The sequence below is a fragment of the Euphorbia lathyris genome, chromosome 10, assembly GCF_963576675.1.
Source record: "Euphorbia lathyris chromosome 10, ddEupLath1.1, whole genome shotgun sequence".
NCBI lineage: Eukaryota > Viridiplantae > Streptophyta > Magnoliopsida > Malpighiales > Euphorbiaceae > Euphorbia > Euphorbia lathyris.
In genome coordinates, this window is record NC_088919.1 from 32728948 (window position 1) to 32747905 (window position 18958).

An 18958-nucleotide genomic window follows, 5' to 3' on the forward strand; every position below is an offset into this window, starting at 1 on the left:
GAGACCAAAATGGATGTGATGCCCGTATGTAATACTAATAAATAAGAATTGTGCAAGTGTAGATAAATGAAAAATGTCAAATTGGTTCTTAAGTCAATCTAGTTTAAATCAATTTTTTCGGGTAAATTATACCAATAGTATCTGAACTTTATCCTAATTCACACTTTGATACCTAGATTACATTTTATCCCAAAAATATACTTGAAGTAACGATGACCAGACAATTTAGTATATTTTACCGGTCAATGCGAGTTTTAGGAGTTAATTACATCAATGGTACTTGAACTTTACCATAATTCACATTTTGGTACCTGAATTTTATTTTATTCTAAAAACATAACTCAAGTAAAGGTGACTGAAAAATTTAGTTCATTTGATCGGTTAGTAACCGAGTAACGTGAGTTTAACCATTTTGAACTAAACATTGAAACTCACCATACACTCAATTAACATAAACTTACAATACTGTCATTTAATATATATATATATATATATATATATATATGAGATCAGGTGTGACACATTTCTTATGGCGTGACAAGCCTTATTGTGTGGCAATAACCAATTTTGTAATTACCTAAAAGGAGGTGACAAATTTGTAAATAAAAGGAAAGAGAAAATTGTTTTATTTTTTTCTTTAAAATGCATTTTGTTGAAATACCTTTCCACATGATTTTGATTTGACAAAATTATTTAAATCAATCCATGATTAAGAGACAATTAAATTTAAGTGCTTTGATTTAATTGTACTAATATGTTTGTTCAATGTTGAGTATAAATATAGATGTAAACAGAAATAAAAAGTAAGACAGGACACAGTCAGCACAAACAGCACAGCACGAGCTGAGTAAAGAGCAACTCAGTATCGTAGAAGATAAGTCACCTTCAGAACAGAAGTCTGAAGATAAAGCTAGATAAAGAACCTGAGTGGAACGCAACTCAAGCCTGCAGACTAAGTTGATCACGGAAGCTGAGTAAAGGCAACTCAGAAAGAAAGAACAAGAAGCTACGACAGAGTCAAGCTGAGTGTTCTTTAGGACAGCATGATTTGTCCGTTTACTAAAAGACAAATTCTGACATCTGTCTGCACCAATAATAGAAACCTTGGAATCTTGCTAGGTAACGATTTCGAGAGACATGGGTCAACTGCCCGGTTGCTAAAAGACAAACTGCCATTGGAAGACAAACCTGCAGAAAAAGACAAGCCTGACATCTGCCTGATTCAGACGACAAGATTGGCCTGCACACTGAAGCTGACCAGAACGTTGTCTGAAGATAGAGCCGTTTGGATTCAACGGAAAGATCCAAATTCAAATCATTTGAACCTCTGATCTCAACTATAAAAGGACGAAGATCACTCTTGGATCAAATGTACAAGTTCAATAGACAGCCGATCATAGAAAGCCAAAAAGAGCAAAAGCTAAAGCACACAAATACAAAAGAGAGATCTTACACCAACTTTCATATTCTGTGTAAAAGCTAGAGTGAATTTGTATTCATCTAAAGTGTTCTTCTTTTAGAAAGAACAGTTTTTGTATCAATAGTAAAGATTGAGAGAGTCAAGCTGAGTACTCGGTTTTAAATTTGTACTCAGTGGTAGAGAAAATCTGAGTGTTCGGTTATAGCATTCAGTAGGATTGAGTAGACGAATAGAGGACGGTACTCTTGCATACTCAATTGCTTGTAAAGGGTTTGTGCTCTACCTTTAAAGAGCTCAGTATTGGATTCTAAAAGCCCGGAGGAGTCTGGGGACTGGACGTAGGCGAAGAGGCCGAACCAGGATAAGTCATACTGAGTAATTTCTAACTCTCTTAATATATATATATATATATATATATATATATATGTGTGTGTGTGTGTGTGTGTGTGTGTGTGTGTGTGTGTGCTTGTGTTGCTTGTTATATTTGCTCAGCATACAAACTGTTTAAAGCTGACACTGAGTAAATTAGAGTGTCGAGTTGGAAGCTGACCACAAAAGTGTCAATTCTCAACTCACAAGTGAAACAGTCTTAGTCAACATCTGACTAAAGCTGTCTTACACTAAGATCGGCCAAGCTGACCAAAGCTGAGTTAATAAACTCACTAAAATTATAAAGTCAGCAAGATTAATTAACGAAAAAGTTACATTAGTTCCTAACCCCCCCCTCCCTTGGAACTAATCACACGGGACCAACAAGTGGTATCAGAGCCATAATAGCTCACTAACTCAAAGATCTAATAATCTTGAGCTGATCCCGAATAAATGGCTGAGAACAGCACTCGTTTCCTTCCCGGGAATCAAACAACACAGATACTCCCTGAGGGATTATCAATTAGTCGGCCTCCCCTATTCTTTGGATCCAATTATACATTATGGAAGAATAGGATGAAGAACTTTATTCAAGCCACAAACATGAGTGCATGGCTTGCAATAGTTCAAGGCCCATACGTGCCATATAAAACTGTTAACAATGAGAAAGTTGTTAAGAGTGAAACTGAGTGGTCAGAAGATGACCTTAGAAAACTTCAAAACAATGCTTCGGTTATCAATATGATTCACTGTGCTTTAGATGCTACAGAATACAATAAGATTTCAGGTTGCGAGTCAGCACAGGAGATTTGGAAAAAGCTTGAAGTAACCTACGAAGGCACAAGCAAGGTCAAGGAATCAAAAGTAAATCAGCATATGAGATTATACGAGTTGTTCGAGATGAATGATAATGAGGACATCTCGGGAATGAACGCTAGATTTACCAACATTATAAATGAGCTGAAAAGACTTGGAAAGAACTTCACCGAGGAAGAACAGGTGAAGAAAATCTTGAGAAGTCTTCCCAAAAGCTGGCAAGCCAAAAAGACTACAGTGGAGGAAGCTCAGGACCTGACTACGTATAAGTACGATGAGCTGATCGGATCGTTGCTGACTCATGAGATATCAATGAAAAACTTTGAAGAAAAAGAGAAGTCAGAAGACAAGAAACAAAAATCACTTGTCATGAAAGCTGACTCCACCGAAGCTGACTCATCTGATGATGAGGAAATGGCAATGTTCACCAGGAAGATGAAGAAGCTGTTCAGAAAGAATGTTAGGAATAGCAAAAGGCCATTCAGAAGAAATGACAAATACAAAGCTGAGCCCAGCGGCAACAAATATAAGAAGGACAACTCAAAGCCTGTCACATGTTTCGAGTGCCACCAAACTGGGCACATCAAGTCAAGCTGTCTCATGCTGAAGAAAGACAAGAAGGGCAGCAGAAAGGCTATGGTAGCCACATAGAGTGATAGTGATGAGTCAACCTCATCAGAAGCTGATGCAAATGAAACAGCAAATATATGCTTCATGGCCGATGATGCTGACCGCACTTATTCTGAGCAAGCTGACCTCTCTGATGAAACTGACCAAGAGGAACACAATAATGAGGTAACATCCTTACTTTTGCTTAGAAATGAGATGATAAACGCCCTGAGTGATTTATATACGCTAACTAAAAAATGCAATAAGAAAGTAAAGTCACTCAGCAGGCGGTGTGATGAGATTGAAGAGGTCAAGCTCAGTGACCTCCGATATCTTCTCCAAGACAATTCAACTTTGCACAGTAACATAGAACTTATGCATAAGTTTGTCTCGGAGGTTCAATCAGATTCAAAGAAACTGAAAAAGGATGTCACTACCCTACAGAGCCAAATAAGAGGCTCAAACAAAAATAAATCTCATGCTGAGTACTCAAGTACTAGTCAGCATAAACAGTTCACGCAGTGTGACTGTTGCGGGAAAAAGGGGCACACAAGAGAAATGTGTTGGTAAAATAAGCGGATTGTCCAATGTGACTTCTGCGGAAAGAAAGGACATACCACTAAGGTATGTTGGCATGCTCAGCACAATAATGCTGACCACACTCAACATCACCCTCAAAGGGTAATTCACTGTGACTTCTGTGGTAAGAGTGGCCACACTATAAAAGTATGTCGTCACAAATTAAAATATGACTTTGCACCTGTTTATGCTAACAAACGAGGACCCAAAAAGAATTGGGTACCTAAAGATGAATTGTCTAAAATGCAGGTAAGCCTGAGATGCGTGGAGAAATCAAAACTGTGGTATATAGACAGCGCATGCTCGAGGCACATGACTGGTGATGAAACTCAATTCATCACACTAGAGCTTAAACGAGGTGGAAGTGTAAGCTTTAGAGACAATAAGAAGGGTAAGATAGTCAGCTCGGGTACTATCGGAGGTAACCCTACTATTGAGTCAGTATCCTTAGTTAAAGGTCTCAAATACAATCTGCTGAGTGTAGCTCAGCTTTGTAAGAGCGGTAGAAAGGTTGTATTTGATGATACTCAGTGTCAAATACTCGAGGGAAAAACAAACGAATTGATTTTAACTGCCCATCGTGTAGACAATGTATACATGCTGAGTTTAGAAAAACAGTTTTCTAAAAATATATGCTTAGTGTCTAAAGAGGATAACTCCTGGCTATGGCATAGAAGACTTGGTCTTGTAAGCATGGACCTTCTTGCCAAATTAGCTAGAAAGCAACTAGTTGAGGGATTGCCCAAACTTAAATTTGAAAAAGATCAATTGTGTAATGCTTGTCAGCAAGGTAAACAAACTAAGAAGTCATTTCAAAGTAAAAATATTGTCTCAACCAAGAGACCATTGGAATTACTACACTTGGATCTTTTCGGACCTGTCTAGCCACTCAGCTTGGGAGGTAAGAAATTTTCCTTAGTCATCGTAGACGATTTCTCTCAGTACACTTGGATCATCTTGCTGAGTAGCAAGGATGAAACATTTGAGATGTTCACAACATTGATTAAGAAACTCGAAAATGACAAAGACCTAAAAGTAGCTCATATTAGAAGTGACAATGGTGGAGAATTCAAAAACCAACAGTTTGATGAATTCTGTGAAGCCAGTGGTATTTACCACAATTTCTCTGCTCCTAGAACACCACAACAAAATGGGGTTTTTGAAAGGAAGAACAGAATAATTGTCGAAATTGCTAGGACAATGCTGAGTGAAAATAGGCTTCCAAAGTATTTCTGGGGTGAAGCTGTCCACACAGCATGCTACATTCTCAATAGGGCTTTAGTTAGACCTATTCTGAAGAAAACCCCATATGAACTTTGGAAAGGATGAAAGCCCAACATTGGCTACTTTCGTGTTTTTGGGTGTAAATGTTTTATACTCAACACAAAAGATAATCTTGCAAAATTTGACGCTAAAGCTGACGAAGCGATCTTTTTAGGGTACTCAACTAACAACAAAGCATATAGGGTGTATAATAAACGAACTCAGGTTGTAGAAGAGTCTGTCCATATTGAGTTCGATGAAGCTGACCCTGCAGGAAAGTCAACTCAGCTTGATGAAGATGAACCAAGCTCAGCTTCCGCTGATCAAAATGGAGCCTCTGAGTCATCAATACAAGGGCTGACCAAAGGTAAGCAAGAAATTGAAATAACCTTTGCTGACCAATCTATTCCTGCAGAGATTGTAGAAACACATGTTCCAAACAACTCAACATTGCCCAAAGAAATAAAAATTCCAAGAGGACATTCGAAAAAGTCCATTCTTGATGCTGCTGACAACAAGCTGATGACAAGAGATCAGCTTAGGAAGTATCTCAGCAATGTTGCCTTCGTCTCAATGCATGAGCCAAAGAATTTTGCTGATGCTGAGCACGATGAATATTGGATCAATGCTATGCAAGAAGAGCTTGATCAATTCACAAGAAATGAGGTATGAGATTTAGTACCTAAACCTAGGAATCAAAAGACCATAGGAACTAAGCGGGTCTTTAGAAATAAATTAGATGAGCAATGCAACGTGGTCAGGAACAAAGCTAGACTAGTGGCCCAAGGCTATAGTCAGCAAGAAGGCATTGACTATGGAGAAACATTTGCCCCTGTTGCTAGATTAGAAGCTATTAGAATATTATATGCATATGCAAGCTACATGAACTTTAAATTATACCAAATGGATGTCAAAAGTGCTTTTCTTAATGGCTTTATCAACGAAGAGGTATATGTTAGTCAGCCTCCTGGTTTTGAAGATCCAAAATCTCCTAACCACGTTTATAAACTCAAGAAGGCTTTGTACGGCCTGAAACAAGCACCACGTGCTTGGTATGAGAGGTTGACCAGCTTCCTGCTGACCAGGAACTATGTTAGAGGCAAAGCTGATACAACTCTGTTCATTAAGAAAAAGGGTAAAAATATCTTGTTAGCACAAATTTATGTAGATGATATAATCTTTGGTGCCACTGACGAATCTATGTGCAAAGAATTTAGTAAACAGATGCAAACTGAGTTCGAGATGTCCATGATGGGTGAACTCAACTTCTTCCTCGGTCTTCAAATAAAGCAAGGGAAGAATGACATCTTCATCAGTCAGTCCAAATATGCCAAAGAAATGTTGAAAAAGTTCGATATGGAAGAATGCAAATCCATATCCACCCCAATGGGTACTGACACTGTGTTGTGCGCTGATGAAAAGGTAAGTCAGTTGGTAGCAAGATGTACCGTGGTATGATTGGCTCACTACTTTACCTTACTGCTAGTAGACCAGATATTCAGTACTCAGTATGTTACTGCGCTAGATATCAAGCTGACCCCAGAGAATCTCATCTTATAGCTGTAAAAAGAATTTGCAGATATTTGCAGAGCTCAGTAAATGCAGGTTTATGGTATCCTAGTACAAATGATTTCACACTCATTGGATACACTGACACTGACTATGGACGAGATAAACTAGAGCGAAAGAGCACTTCAGGAGGATGTCACTTCCTTGGTAGCTGCCTTGTATCTTGGTTCAGTAAGAAGCAAATTTCAGTAGTCTTGTCAACAACTAAAGCTGAGTACATTGCTGCTGGAAGCTGTGTAGCCCAGGTCCTATGGATAAAGCAACAGCTTGAGGATTATGGAATAAAAACTGAAACAATAGAAGTCAAATGTGACAACAAAAGTTCCATTGACTTGTCGAAGAATCCAATCCAACACAGCAGGATGAAGCATGTCAGCATAAGGCATCACTTCATCAGAGATCATGTACTCAAGGGTGAGATCAAGCTGACCTACGTTCCTACAGGTGAACAGTATGCAGATATTTTCACGAAGCCACTGGCTCGTGAGCAGTTCAACATACTAAGGGAAGCCATTGGCATGTCTAATCCTCTCAACTAAAATTTTATGTTTAAATTGATGCTGAGTGATTGTCATGCTAAGTGGGTAGTGCTAAATTAGTAATCATTGCATGCTGAGTCAAAATCACCCTATGTTGAGTAGACATACATACTTAGTGATTATTCCTATGTTGTGTTACTAAGCACGTTGAACAATTCAGCCACACAAAACTGACTACTCAAAGTTCCAAAACGTTTGATATTCCAAATGCTGAGTAAAGATTCGTTGTGTAATTAATGCTAGCACGCGCATTGAATAGCCACCTAGGATGACGTAAGCGTAATTATTGGAAAGATACATACGCCGTATGTGTCATAAATGTCAGAATGATTGTCGATTTATCATCTCGAGGAAAAACGGCCAATTCAACGAATCAGATCTCCTCGATAATAATATAAATAGTGGAAGAATCCCCATTTCCTACTCTTTACGCTCAAAAATCTCTGGCATTCTATTTCCAACTCTCAAAAATCCCAGATCCTTAAAAAACTCTTAAGAAAATGTCTGACTCCCAAAACCTCTCCGGAGCTGATTACGATCAAAATCACTCCGATGAAAATCCTTCATCTTCTACTCAGGAAGAGTATGAAGAAACATCAACAGAATCCCAAGAAGGTGGTCAGCCTGACCAAACTCAGGACATCACCGTCGCCAAAAACCCCAAAGCTGACCAAGCTGGCTCGACGAAAAAAGACTCAGAAGGAGAAAGGCAAGAAACCCAGAACCTACTCACTAGTATACAACCACGTTAAGGGGGACAAGATTGATCATTCACGTTGGTTCTCAAAAGGGTTTGTGAAAGCAGAGAAACCTTTCTGCGAGTGGATATCTAAGAACGACTGGAAAGAACTATTCTCCATTCATGAGGCAACATATCCTGAACTGGTGAAGGAGTTTTACACCAACCTGAAAGTAGCCAACGATAATCGGGATTACTTGGTCACTGAGGTCCAGGGAAAGGAGATTTTCATCAATCCTCCCTATCTGGCTAAGTTTCTGAAGCTGAAGAACAAAGGGACAGAACTTCGAACCACAAACGACCATAGTAAGATTAAATTCCCAGCTGAATTCTGTAGAGCTCCCGGTTACGTAGGAGAAGTATCTAGTACTTTCATGGGTCGAGACCAAAAGATGGCCCATTACATTCTGACCAATTTTATCTTTCCAAAAGTCAACTGTGCCTCCTCAGCAACGAATTTCGAGCAGTGCTTCATCTGGCACATGCTGATCTACCAGCCTCTGAACATGCCCGTCTTTCTTATTGGTGGATTTTTGCGAAGTTCTGGTACGCTTAGGTTAGGATCCCTCATCACCAAAATCCTCAAGGATTATCAAGTCAGTTTGGTTGAAGAGATCGAAGTCTGGGGAACTGAGATCACCAACAAAGTTGAAAAGGGAAAGAAGGTAGCAGGTGAAGCTGAGGAAGACAATGGTATGCTGACCAGGAAGGGAAAGCAAGTGAAAAAGGTTGATGCTGACCGAAAAAGGAAAGCTCTGAAAACCTGTTCAAAAGATGTACTTGCTGTCCCAAAGAAGTTTAGAATTGTGTCAAGGTCAAAGCAAGTTGCTGCAGAGGAAGGTCAGAAAACACCTAAGTCAGCAGACAAACTCAAAAGGCAAGCTGAGCCTGAATAAGAGAGTCAAGTTACTCCTGAGATGCCCCTGAAGAAGAAGAAGAAGTCCTCTGAACCCAAACCGATCGAAGCACTTCCTACTGACTTCGTCATACCTGAAGACTCACACTTTGTGAGAAGTCAGGAGGATAATGTTGAAAAATCATCTACTGACCAAGGTGATGACTTTAAAAATCTTGGCGGTCAGTTTAATGATGATGCTGACGCAGAGAACGAATTTGATGCTGAGCCAACTAATAAAGCTGATGTTGATCAGGTTGAGGACACTGATCATGTTGGGGATGCTAATCCTGTAGGTGATGTTGAGCAAGTTAGGAACACTAAGCAGGTTGAAGAGGCTGAGCAAAGTGAGGATATTGAGACAATTGCCGCTGATCCCTCTCCTCCAAAGAACCGTAAAAGAAGAAGACTCAAGAAAAAGGCTCAAAAGTCTTATGTAGAGGATATCCTGGATGACTCTCCACCAGAAATCCAACTTGCTGCTCTGACCAATTTCTTCAACAAACCATGTCCTGAAAAGCCAAAGGAAAAGCCAGTCTTTGTTCATTATGCTGAGGAACAAGCTGCTCCTAAAACTCCTGCCGAGCAAATACTCGATGATTCTGCTATTCCAGCTAAGGAACCTCCTACTCAGGTCAGTTCTAAACCGTCTGGTCAGCTTCAGACTGATCCTGAGTTAGTGAATACTTCTGCTAATCATCCCCTTCCAAATCCATCCACACAGCCTGTAAACCAGTCAGTTCCTGCTGGTAATCAAAATACAAGTCCAGTTGCTGACCATGCTGGCAACTCCAACTCTGGCCAGCCCCAAACCACTCCGGCCGCTGAGCAAAATCCTCCCACTTTCGCCTACCTGAATGCAACTGCATCTGGGCGAGGAATCATTGACTCTGCTCAATCCTTGCTTCAGGATCTGAATCAGACTCATACTGAAGCTGCTGGATCAAGTCGTGCTGAGCCAAACCAAGTCTCATCTGTCACACAGCTTTTAGCTGAAATCAAAGGACTGAAAGATATTCTAAGTGTTGTGACAACTTTCCAAGCTCAACAGTCCAAGCAAGAATCTGTTGAAAAGCTGGCAGAACTTCAACTAAAGATGGTGCAGCACATAGATTCCCTTCAAGGGCAAATCAACAACCTTCATGCTGCCCACTTAGCATATGCAACCTCTGCTGACAGATTCTATGTCTTGGGTGAGCAAATCTCAGGAATATTTGCTGAATATGATCAGTGCCGCCATCAGAATACCAAGTGCAACTATCAATGAGGGTGTAGCCATTTTTTATGGTCTTCGGGAGAGTATTTATCAGATGAAAGAGTATTCCTCCAGACTGGCTCATGCCGTTCAAACCAATTCCTTTATTCCTCCTCCACCCGATGCTGGAAAAACGGGGGAGAGACAAACGCAAGCTGATGGAACTCGGCATATGGGAGGAGCATCTGGATCAAGAAGTCAGCAACAAGGAAATGCCAAAGGCAAAGGAATTCCTGCTTATCATGCACAAGTCAATAGGAAGAAATAGTGTTATCTGTTTTACTTGACTTGTAATCTATTTTGGCATGTCTATCTTATTGTGCTGACTATCTATACACTTGTTTGGCATCTTTCACTCCAACTGTTATATCTTATGTGATGCTTACTTACTTACTTACTGTGTTTTAAGCTGAACTGTTTTAAGATACACAAACGAGAAGTTGCTCTGATACATTACAATGAACTCAGTATACACTATCATTTTTAGCTCTAATACATCCTTAGGTTATTTCTGATACCTAAACTGACTAAGTATCAAAACTGAGTAAACAAATGAACTCTTCTGAAAGCTGACCTAGACTCATCTGAATTAGATCTTGGAAGGTCTAAAATTGAACTAAGTCAGTCTTAATTTTATTCGATTAAATCTTGAAAGGTTTAGAATTAAGTTAAGTAAACAGATGCAACCCTTACGGGGGAGTAACTTCAGAAGAATGAAATTCAATCATGGGGAATCTCAAAACTGAGTTCCATTAAACTTAATTAAATATTTTGCCAACATCAAAATAGGGGAGTTTGTTGAAACACCTTTCCATATGATTTTGATTTGACAAAATTATTTAAATTAAGCCATGATTAAGAGGCAATTAAATTTAAGTGCTTTGATTTAATTGTACTAATATGTTTGTTCAATGTTGAGTATAAATATAGATGTAAACAGAAATAAAAAGTAAGACAGGACACAGTCAGCACAAACAGCACAGCACGAGCTGAGTAAAGAGCAACTCAGCATCATAGAAGACAAGTCACCTTCAGAACAGAAGTCTGAAGATAAAGCTAGATAAAGAAGCTGAGTGGAACGCAACTCAGGCCTGCAGACCAAGCTGACCACGGAAGCTGAGTAAAGGCAACTCAGAAAGAAAGAACAAGAAGCTACGACAGAGTCAAGCTGAGTGTTCTTCAGGACAACATGATTTGTTCGTTTACTAAAAGACAAATTCTGACATCTGTCTGCACCAATAATAGAAACCTTGGAATCTTGCAAGGTAACGGTTTCGAGAGACATGGGTCAACTGGCCGGTTGCTAAAAGACAAACTGCCACTAGAAGACAAACCTGCAGAAAAAGACAAGCCTGACATCTGCCTGATTCAGACGACAAGATTGGCCTGCACACTGAAGCTGACCAGAACGTTGTCTGAAGATAGAGTCGTTTGGATTCAACGGAAAGATCCAAATTCAAATCATTTGAACCTCTGATCTCAACTATAAAAGGACGAAGATCACTCTTAGATCAAATGTACAAGTTCAATAGACAGCCGATCATAGAAAGCCAAAAAGAGCAAAAGCCAAAGCACACAAATACAAAAGAGAGATCTTACACCAACTTTCATATTCTGTGTAAAAGCTAGAGTGAATTTGTATTCATCTAAAGTGTTCTTCTTCTAGAAAGAACAGTTTTTGTATCAATAGTAAAGATTGAGAGAGTCAAGCTGAGTACTCGGTTTTTGTACTTAGTGGTAGAGAAAATCCGAGTGTTCGGTTATAGCATTCAGTAGGATTGAGTAGACGAATAGAGGACGGTACTCTTGCATACTCAATTGCTTGTAAAGGGTTTGTGCTCTACCTTTAAAGAGCTCAGTATTGGATTCTAAAAGCCCGGAGGAGTCTGGGGACTGGACGTAGGCGAAGAGGCCGAACCAGGATAAGTCATACTGAGTAATTTCTAACTCTCTTAATATATATATATATATATATATATATATATATATATATATATGTGTGTGTGTGTGTGTGTGTGTGTGTGTGCGCGCGCGCGCACGCGCTTGTGTTGCTTGTTATATTTGCTCAGCATACAAACTGTTTAAAGCTGACACTGAGTAAATTAGAGTGCTGAGTTGGAAGCTGACCACAAAAGTGTCAATTCCCAACTCACAAGTGAAACAGTCTTAGTCAATATCTGACTAAAGCTGTCTTACACTAAGATCGACCAAGCTGACCAAAGCTGAGTTAATAAACTCACTAAAATTATAAAGTCAGCAAGATTAATTAACGAAAAAGTTACATTAGTTCCTAACCCCCCCTTGGAACTAATCACACGGGACCAACACATTTTTCCAACTTTTCCAACCTTGCTTTTCAAAAAATTTTATACCGTTGGACTCGTCTTAATTAGACGGTCATTTTAAGATCCCAGAAGCTCGGGTAAAAAAATTTCCGGTGAATGGAATCCGGCGATCTGTTTTTCTGTGAGAAAAAAATATCCAAAAAATTCTCAAAAAATTCTTGAAATGTAAAACATTATTCTGAGAAACTTTCATTCTTGACTCAAAATGAGATTGCTTACGGTTTAGTCCCAAATCAACGGAATCCGGCGGTTAGATGGGCGTTTTCTGATAAAAAGTCCGGAAGTGCCCAGAAAATTCTCAAACAATTTCAGAAAATTTATAACATTATTTGGAGAAACTTTAATTCTTGAGTCGAAGTAGGATTTTTTACGGTTTAGTCCCAATAAAACGTTTTTCTTAATTTTATCCATTTTACATCCTTCAACAATTTATTGGGTCAAAACCGTAAGAAATCCCACTTTGACCCAAGAATTAAAGTTTCTTAGATTAATGTTTTACATTTTCTGGAATTGTTTGAGAATTTTCTGGGCACTTTTTTCTCGCCAGAAAACGCCCACCCGGATTCCGTTCACCGGAGTTTTTTTTACTTGAGCTTCAGGGATCTTAAAATGACCATCTAATTTAGACGAGTCTAATAGTATAAAAATTTTCGAAAAACGAGGTTAGAAATGTCAGGAAAATTTATTTTAAAGAAAAGAAATAAAAAAATTTTCTGTTGGAATAATATAAGTATTATGTTGGAACAAACGGTACATTGATTTGGAACAAATGGTACACTGATTTGGAACAATGTAAGTATGAAAAAAAATATGCCCAGAAAATTATCAAAATTTTTTAAAACATGTAAAACATCATTTTAAGAAACTTTAATTCTTGGCTCAAAGCGAGATTCCTTATAGTTTTGACCAAATAAATTGTTGAAACATGTAAAATGGATAAAATTAAGGAACAAGTTTTATTGGGATTAAACCGTAAGAAATCCTGCTTCGATCCAAGAATTAAAATTTCTTAGAATAATATTTTACATTTTCTGGAATGTTTTGAGAATTTTCTAGGCACTTTTTTCTCGCCAGAAAACGCCCACCCGGATTCCGTTCACCGGAATTTTTTTTACTTGAACTTCAGGGATCTTAAAATGATCGTCTAATTTAGACGAGTCTAATAGTATAAAATTTTTCGAAAAACGAGGTTAGAAATGTCGGGAAAATGTATTTTAAAGAAAAGAAATAAAACAATTTTCTATTGGAACAATATAAGTATTATGTTGGAACAAATGATATACTGATTTGGAACAATGTAAGTAGGACAAAAAAACGTGCCTAGAAAATTATCAAAAAATTCCAAAACATTTAAAACATCATTTTAGGAAACTTTAATTTTTGGCTCAAAGCGAGATTCCTTATAGTTTTGACCCAACAAATTGTTGAAGCGTGTAAAATGGATAAAATTAAGGAAAACGTTTTATTGGGACTAAACTGTAAGAAATCCCGCTTCGACCCAAGAATTAAAGTTTCTTATAATAATGTTTTACATTTTTTGGATTTTTTTTGAGAATTTTCTGGGCACTTTTTTTCTCACCGGAAGACGTCCACCAGATTCCGTTCACCAGAATTTTTTTTACTTGAGCTTCAGGGATCTTAAAATGACCGTCTAATTTAGGCGAGTCTAATAGTATAAAAATTTTCGAAAAACTATGTTAGAGATGTCGAGAAAATGTATTTTAAAGAAAAGAAATAAAACAATTTTCTCTATCCTCTCTTTCATTTTATTTACAAATTTGCCACCTTTGCCCTTTTTAATTATCATCAAAACTAGGGGTGTTCAAAAACCGAACCGAACCGAAATAACCGACCGAACCGATGAATTTCGGTTTTTTCGGTTCGGTTTTCGGTCTATTAGGTTCGATTTCGGTTTTAAATATTTAACAATATCGGTAATATCGGTCGGTTCGGTTTTTATGAAAAAATAACCGAATTAACCGAACCGACCGAAATAGAGATTAATTAGATTTATAATTTAGGTAGAGACTTTATATGACCTAGACTTTGCATTTTCCTCCGACCATCCAAAGAACGTAACTATTTATAATTTTTTTTTATCAATGTTAAGTCTAATACATTAATATTGTTCTACTAAGAAAAAGACATTAATACTGTTCAAACATTGCACTAATACTGATCAAATCAATAACATTAGTGCAAATTATGGTTGCAATGCGAATTGTGGTCGTAGAAGGTTTGTAATTACATTTTAATAAAGTTTTATTTTTAATTTTCAAACTTTGCATAAATTTTATGTTGTATACTACTCAACTTGCGTAACTATTTTTTGGACTTTAGATTAAACTAAATTAATTAAAACTTATAAATATTAATTTATTTTTTATTTTAATTAGTTAGCATGTGTTAAAACCGAAAACCGAACCGAACCGACCGAAATAATCAGTTCGGTTCGGTTTACTAATATTATTCGGTTAGGTTCGGTTCTCATTTTAGGTGTTATTCGATTTTCGGTTATTTCGGTTCGGTTCGGTTTTTAGACCGAACCGACCGATGAACACCCCTAATCAAAACTACGTAGTTTTGTTATGTCACACAATAAGCTACTTGTCACACCCTAACCCCTTGTCACACTGGATCTCACCCCTAAAACGATCAAATAATATGATATTTTAGGTTTAAAATATGAGCAAATTTCTATTTTAAATTTTTCAATACAATTTTTTATTAAAAGCTTCTTTATTTTTTTCGTCTAGGGTCCATAAAAATATCAGCACTAGCTAGCATCTAAAATATTTTAGCTGACCTAGGTCTTATACATGGCGTCTTAAATATTTTTGGGATCCTGTGCTAAATTAAAAAAAATTGAACTCTATTTATTAAAAAAAAATTAATACTTTCGTATAATAATAATAATGTTTCTACAAAATGAAACACCAAAATACTTTTAACTTTATTTTAACATAATAAAAATAATTAAATTAGATATTGTATATTAATAATAGTAAAAATGGACCTCTTAAGACTCTTAGAACGTTAATTTTTTTTGATAAGTTAACATTCACTTAATTTTTCACATAATAATTAATAACAATAATTTGTTTAAATTTGTATAATAAAAAAATTAGGTCCTCTTAAGTTTGGGGCCCTATACAGAAGAGCTTCTCGTATACCCTTCTCCTACTCCTCTGATATCATACAATGTCAAATTGATGGAATTATGACAAATTTCCGATTTTATTAACGGATCAAACTTGAATGGTTATTTTACTTTGAGAAAAACACTAAAATAGATGAGCAAAAACGTAAGATATGTATTTAAAAAAAAAGGCCTAATACATAAATAACCCTCTGAATTTGTTTAAATACTACAACTGCCTTCCCCGAACTTTCAATTGTAACAACTTACTCCTCAAACTTGTTCAATTGTTAAACATAACCCCTCAAACTTGTCCAATTGTAAAACATAACACCAATTTGCTGATATAGACTGTAGTTGAAGAAACACGTGAAATACAAAAGTTGCAACGCTCGTGAAGTGTGATAATCAGATTTTTGGCGTGATATGAATCCGAAAAACGTTTTTATGGTTGCTTCAAGTACGGAGTAAAAAAATTCTTAATTTGGGGTTATGTTTTACAATTGGACATGTTTAAGGAGTAAATTGTTACAATTGAAAGTTGAAATAGACAATTGCATCATTCAAACAAGTTTAGTGAGTTATTTGTGTATTATTAAGCGAAACAAAAATAGAAACACATGATAAAAGTACAAGATAACGATAGAATTGATTATGGAATGCAAAGAACCAGGCAATAGAAAAGTGTTTAAAAGAAAAACATTTGGGTTAATTATAAATAACTACCCTATGGTTTGGTCGATTTGCGATATAGTACTTATGGTATTTTTTTTTTTTTGCAAACACAACCTTGTGGTTGCAAAATTTTACATGTTTTTTTTACTTTGCCAAATTTGGCCGATAACGACTTCGAAATAAAAAATTTCAAGAGCTAAATGATATTTTAAGCAACTTTAATTATTCAACTTTTTAGGTTTGAGGTCGTTTAGGTGTTGTTTTTTATGAGAGGGAAAAATAATGTTTAGAGAGAGAAAACTCCAAAAATGATGATTTTGAAAAATTAAGAATATAGTTCCATAGTAAATATGATACCAAACACGTTTAATTCTTAAAAATTTTCATTTCGAAGTCGTTATCGGCCAAATTTGGCAAAGTAAAAAAAACATGTAAAATTTTGCAACCATACATTTGTGTTTGCAAAAAAAAAATACCACAAATACCACATCGCAAATCGGCTAAACCACAGGGTAGTTATTTATAATTAACCCAAAACATTACAATAAAACCTTTCAACAAAAAAATTATTATAAAACTATTTTTAGAACACAACGATTATTTTTCCTACCTTATAAAAACAATCATTTAAAAATATTGAATTTTTCTTGTAATAAAAATATTGAATTCGGCCACCGACAGTAGTCATAGATATAGTACAGTAAAAGGTTGACACTGACACGTAATAAGTCCAGCTAAGTACCTATATATATAATCTTGTATTTAACTTTTAAGACTTAATACACTCTGGATTTATTAAAAAGTTTAATTGGCTTTAAAATTTTAAAATATCTGGATAGCATCTCAACTTGTATAAAATGTTCAGTTAATCTTTTAAATATGTAAAATGTAACCAATTAATCACTCGGTTATAAAAAAAAGTAAGTTAAATATGGAATATGTATTATACGTGTTTTAGATTGTTATTACATAATTCATACCAAAAAAAAAAATCAACTATAAAATTTGTTTTCTCTAATATTAGAATCGCATACCGCGACTTTGATCATTTTACTTTTTTAAAGACGTATTCAATACATGTTCGGTATTTAACTTACCTTTTTTTGCAGCCGAGTGATTAGTTTATTACAACTGAACATCTTATGCAAGTTCAAAGAATTATCCAAACACTTCGAAAGTTAAGGAGACCAATCAAACTTTTTAAACAAGTTTAAGCCAACTTTTAATGTTCTTATCTAAAGAATAATAGACATCTACCTTGTCATGTTTTTAGTTTTATTTTATCCTAATATATCCTCGTACAAAAACTTCAACTAGCCTTTAAATTTGAAAACGTTATTATAACTTACTTATTTTGGAATAAATAATCCCTCCAGTGGTTTAGTTGCAATAAATAACAATTCAAATAACTTGTAAATCTAAAAAAAACATGTAATTTACATATAAAAAATGTCCAAAATATCTATTGTCAGTTCTTGGGTCATGGATTATGGGTGCTCACTCCATCCAAGTTCTCTCGTCTCAATTTCTATCAAAAAAAAATTAAAAGAGTTAATTACAAATTATAATATTTTTCATTGGAAGATTGAAAATGTATTAGGTCTTTTATTTTGTATTTATATGAAGTTGAGGTTAAATACATAGGTGAAAGTGTCAATTGTTAATCTAGTTGACTCGTTACAATATTACATACTTTATTATTAAATATTAATTGCATGTCGGCAAACTTCAAATCTAAGTTACTGTATAAAATTTGAAGTGTTTTTTAAGTCAGTTACTACTCCATAAGTAGATAATAAAACCATAATCAAATATTTGTATCTAAATATAGCAAAAGTTTCAATTTTAAAATTGTACAGTAAGCATGCACTTATTATGTTTTAGATTATGTATTTACTTTTATTTATTTAGAAACAATGTTAATGTCTGCATAAGAAAAATAATGCATTTCAAAGCAAGTGATTTAAAAAACTATAATTCATAAGTATATAAAAAAAAACTTCTATTTGTATTTTAAATTTCATAAATCGTGATAAATCAATTATAAATAACACTGGAACTCTTTTTAGCACAATTTGTTTTATCCAGAATCGATTTCAGAATCTTTTTCTTCCCATTTAATGATATTTTAATATGTCAAATTTATGTGAGAGTAGACAAAGTTCTTCTAACAAGAAAAAAAACATGACACTGCTTTTACTTCAAGGTTGTGTTTGAACTCAAATATGCATGGGGTATAAATTACCGCAAGGTTTTTTAACTGGATTTTTTGGTTAGGATTCAATTAATTTGTCGAGCTATTAGTTCATGACACCGCTTTTACTGATTAATTACCTCGTGTCGCAAGTTATATGATAGAGATTAGAAGGTGCGGCTCGTCCATGTCTTGCGAGAAGGCAACAGAACTATTAATTGGATGACAAACAACACATGAAGTTTGATTTTAGATCTTTACGAGTGTAATGTGCCTCGTGCAGGCATCCAAGAATTTATTTTTTCTAACATTTGTGGTTCAGGTCTTCCTAGGATGACTCAAGTTTAATGGTCTTGTTTAGTTTTCTGTTTGTTTTCCCGGTATAGGAAGACAAAACACTTATATAAGGAGAAATAACCTTTTATACATAGAAAAAAACTCCAAATAAATGAAAACCCATCAAATCTAACCTAATAATAGAGTGAACAAAAATTTTATTCAATAAAAAAAATTCTGGAATAAACTTTTTTTTCTTCAGTAATATTTTTTTTA